The sequence below is a fragment of the Oryctolagus cuniculus genome, chromosome 13 (assembly GCF_051225735.1).
Source record: "Oryctolagus cuniculus isolate XC-2025 breed Fujian yellow rabbit chromosome 13, ASM5122573v1, whole genome shotgun sequence".
In the NCBI taxonomy this organism is placed as follows: domain Eukaryota; kingdom Metazoa; phylum Chordata; class Mammalia; order Lagomorpha; family Leporidae; genus Oryctolagus; species Oryctolagus cuniculus.
The window spans coordinates 14,822,337-14,827,305 of NC_142879.1; the positions used below are offsets into that span (position 1 = coordinate 14,822,337).

General features: G+C 40.3%; 1 pseudogene; it reads right to left on the reverse strand.

The window, feature by feature from the left end:
- Positions 1 to 364: 364 nt before the first annotated feature.
- On the reverse strand, positions 365 to 4,575 carry LOC100359067 (vacuole membrane protein 1 pseudogene; annotated as a pseudogene).
- Between the last annotated feature and the right edge of the window lie 394 nt (positions 4,576 to 4,969).

Genomic DNA, 4,969 nt, shown 5'->3' on the forward strand with positions numbered 1-4,969 from the left:
TAGAACAAAAACCAAAGCAACAATTTATGACAAATCGAAAAAGCTTAATTTAGCATAATTAGGAAATTTTTGTGTGCCAAAAATTCTCTAAGTGAACCGTTTGGGCCTTTGAAAGTAAGAAATGGCATGCCGATTTCTGTGAAGTTTGTGCTGAATATCACATTTCACCCTATGTTAATTGAATTGGGAGTGGCTATCTTATCAGAACACACAATGGAAAAGCATGTTAGGGTAAAATAAGGACTAAACTGCTTTCTGGAAAAAAATTTTAAAAATCAATACAGATTGAAAGAGGGCTTGGAGACCTCTGAATTCAAGGCAGGACCCCTATGCTATAATTTCTGAAGTTAAGACATTCCTCTGTTTATTTAGTTTTCTCCTCTGAGTTCAACCTCTGCAGGATGTGTTGGGCCTAACTTTGTGCCATGGCATGAATGATGGGTGATTTCTCCCTCTTCTAGGACAGCCAGTTTCCCCTGGGATGTGTGCATTTTGTTTTGGTGGAAAAGTTTCTGTTGCTGATCCTGAAGACATTCCTGGAATGGCTCCTGCAGAGACACAGCTCTGCTGGGGACAGCACCAGTGAAAGCCTCCATCTGCTCTTCCATGGGCCTTTGGAATATGATTCTAGAAGACTTTCTGGATATGCATTCTAATGACTGCTTTTCCAGTCAGTGTCCCACCAAAGAAGACCCAAAAAGATATAAGAAAGTGTCCACGTGTCTTTTCCAGACAGATCAAATAGCAGATTTGGAATTGAAGCATAGGCCAAAATTCCAAAAGAGCCAGCCTTCTGCACTGGCTTTTGAACTGCCACTTTAGCCTGGGAGCCAAAACCTTCCGCAGTGTCTGCATGTTCCAGGATCTCTTTTATTTATTTATTTATTTATTTATTTATTTATTTATTTATTTATTTTATTTAATGAATATAAATTTCCAAAATACGATTTATGGATTACAATGGCTTCCCCCACATACCGTCCCTCCCACCCACTACCCTCCCCTTTCCCACTCCCTCTCCCCTTCCATTCACATCAAGATTCATTTTCGATTATCTTAATATACAGAAGATCAGCTTAGTATATATTAAGTAAGGATTTCAACAGTTTGCTCCCACACAGAAACATAAAGTGAAAAATAATAGATGATTTTTTTTAAATGATGATGAAATCAGATCAGACCTATTGTCATGTTTAATCCCAGTGAGAGTCAAGTTGGGAGTTGATAATTTTTTTTTTTTTTTTTTTTACAGAGGATCAGTTTAGTATACATTAAGTAAAGATTTCAACAGTTTGCACCCCCATAGAAACACAAAGTGAAATATATTGTTTGGGTACTTGTTATAGCATTAAATCTCAATACACAGCACATTAAGGACAGAGATCCTGCATGAGGAGTAAGTGCACAGTGACTCCTGTTGTTGACTTTACCAATTGACACTCCTGTCTATGGCATCAGTAATCTCCCTATGCTCCAGTCATGAGTTTCCAAAGCTATGGAAGCCCTCTGAGTTCTCCGATTCTTATTTTGTTTAGACAAGGTCATAGTCAAAGTGGAGGTTCTCTCCTCCCTTCAGAGAAAGGTACCTCCTTCTTTGATGACCTGTTCTTTCCACTGGGATCTCACTCACAGAGATCTTTTGCCAGAGTGTCTTGGCTTTCCATGCCTGAAATACTCTCATGGGCTTTTCAGCCAGCTCCGAATGCCTTTAGGGCTGATTCTGAGGCCAGAGTGCTATTTAGGACATCTGCCATTCTATGAGTCTGCTGAGTATCTCACTTCCCATGTTGGATCACTCTCCCCTTTATTTATTCCATCAGTTAGTGTTAGCAGGTACTAGACTTGTTTATGTGCTCCCTTTGACTCTTAGTCCTTTCATTATGATCAATTGTGAACTGAAATTGATCACTTGGAGTAGTGAGATGGCATTGGTACATGCCACCTTGATGGGATTAAATTGGAGTCCACTGGTATGTTTCTAATTCTACCATTTGGGGCAAATCAGCTTGAGCATGTCCCAAATTATACATCTCTTTCCTCTCTTATTCCCACTCTTATGTTTAACAGGGATCACATTTCAGTTAATTTTCAACACTTAAGAATAACTGTGTATTAATTACAGAATTAAACCAGTCATATTAAGTAGAACAGACAAAAAAACTACTAAGAGGGATAATGTATTAAGTTGTTCATTAACAGTCAGGGCTATGCTGATCAAGTCACCATTTCTCATAGTGTCCATTTCACTTCAGGAGGTTTCCTTTTTGGTGTTCAGTCAGTTGTCACCGATCAGGGAGAACATATGGTAATTGTCTCTTTGGGATTGGCTTATTTCACTCAGCATGATGTGTTCCAGATTCCTCCATTTTGTTGCAAATGACTGGATTTTGTTGTTTCTTACTGCGGTATAGTATTCTAAAGAGTACATGTCCCATAATTTCTTTATCCAGTCTACCGTTGATGGGCATTTAGGTTGGTTCCAGGTCTTAGCTATTGTGAATTGAGCTGCAATAAACATTAGGGTGCAGACCGCTTTTTTGTTTGCCAATTTAAATTCCTTTGGGTAAATTCCAAGGAGTGGGATGGCTGGGTCGAACGGTAGGGTTATCTTCAGGTTTCTGAGGAATCTCCAGACTGACTTCCACAGTGGCTTGACCAGTTTGCATTCCCACCAACAGTGGGTTAGTGTCCCTTTTTCCCCACATCCTCGCCAGCATCTGTTGTTGGTAGATTTCTGCATGTGAGCCATTCTAACCGGGGTGAGGTGAAACCTCATTGTGGTTTTGATTTGCATTTCCCTGATTGCTAATGACCTTGAACATTTTTTCATGTGCCTGTTGGCCATTTGGATTTCCTCTTTTGAAAAGTGTCTATTGAGGTCCTTGGCCCATCTCTTTATTGGGTTGTTGGTTTTGTTTTTGTGGAGTTTCTTGATCTCTTTGTAGATTCTGGTTATTAACCCCTTATCTGTTGCATAGTTTGCAAATATTTTTTCCCATTCTGTCAGTTGTCTCTTCACTCTCCTGACTGTTTCTTTTGCAGTACAGAAACTTCTCAATTTGATGCAATCCCAAGAGTTGATTTTGGCTTTGACTGCCTGTGTCTCCCGGGTCTTTTCCAGAAACTCTTTGCATGTGCCAATATCTTGAAGGGTTTCTCCAATGTTCTCTAGTAACTTGATGGTGTCAGGTCGTAGATTTAGGTCTTAATCCATGTTGAGTGGATTTTTGTGTAAGGTGTAAGGTAGGGGTCTTGCTTCATGCTTCTGCACGTGGAAATCCAGTTTTCCCAGCACCATTTATTGAATAGACTGTCCTTGCTCCAGGAATTGGTTTTAGATCCTTGATCAAATATAAGTTGGCTGTAGATGTTTGGGTTGATTTCTGGTGTTTCAATTCTGTTCCATTGGTCTATCCATCTGTTTCTGTACCAGTACCATGCTGTTTTGATTACAACTGCCCTGTAGTATGTCCTGAAATCTGGTATTGTGATGCCTCCGGCTTTGTTTTTTGTTGTACAAGATTGCTTTAGCTATTCGAGGTCTCTTGTGCCTCCATATGAATTTCACCACCATTTTTTCCAGATCTGAGAAGAAGGTCTTCGGTATCTGGATTGGTATTGCATTGAATTTATAAATTGCTTTTGGGAGAATGGACATTTTGATGATATTGATTCTTCCAATCCATGAGCATGGAAGATTTTTCCATTTCTTGGTATCCTCTTCTATTTCTTTCTTTAAGGTTTTGTAATTTTCATCGTAGAGAACTTTAACGTCCTTGATTAAGTTTATTCCAAGGTATTTGATTGTTTTTGTAGCTATTGTGAATGGGATTGATCTTAGAAGTTCTTCCTCAGCCATGGCATTGTCTGTGTATACAAAGGCTGTTGATTTTTGTGCATTGATTTTATACCCTGCTACTTTGTCAAAATCTTCTATGAGTTCCAATAGTCTCTTAGTAGAGTTCTTTGGGTCCCCTAAATAAAGAATCATGTCATCTGCAAAGAGGGATAGTTTGAGTTCTTCCTTTCCAGGATCTCTTTAAACCTCAAATCTCTGAGCTGCCCTGACCATGAAGAACGCAGGCCACTCTGATTCCCGCGTGGATACCCCATCTGATGTCCCACGTGCAGGCTGCAATCCTAACTTTGGAGATGATATGCCACAAAGAAGTGGCTCCTTCAATGCTATCTTCATCTGGACAAATAACCAGGACAAAGTGGTTCAGAGAAATGAGCTGAATTGCATTCATAAGCACCTAATGTAACTGAAGCTATATATGGACTCAGATAATCCAGAAAGGCTTGTAGTCCTGTCCCACCCTGCCCGGCCGAGTGCCTGAGCCTATCCAGTAGTTGTTTCTAAAAATGTCGCAGTGCTACTGATGAGCATAGCATGTAGCTGTAAGTACAGCTTACAGCAGTGAAGCTCACCACAGCGTTTCAATGAAGCCATGAATATGAATTCCACACTTTCAAGATTATGAGAATTCCCGGAGAGAAATAATGCAAGATAATGAGTTGCTGTCTCCAAAGGACAATATTCTGTGATTTCCCTCCTCCCAATCCCCCTTTCATTTTCACTCATTGAAGAGGAGTCTAATCTCTATTACGCTGTTCCTTATTTATTGCTGCACATTTCTGGTCTATTTTTGTTTTTTCATTCTAGACCATTTCATGGATGAGTAACTCTTGAGGAGTTGCCCTGTCTCTCTTCTTGGGATCCCAAGCCGATCTCATTGCTCTCTGGATCCTGGAAGCTGTCCTTGATTCCACTGGGCTTCCTCTAGCGTGCCTTCTAGCATCACTTCTGTTGGAATCCTGCAGAGACCACCACCTCCACAGCAGTCCGATGCAGCCTTTTTTTTTTTTTTTTTTTAAGAGGGAGAGAAATAAAAAGATCTTCCACTCATTGCACAGATCTGTTTCGCTCCCTAGACCACTACAACAGCTGGGGCTAGACCAGGCTGGA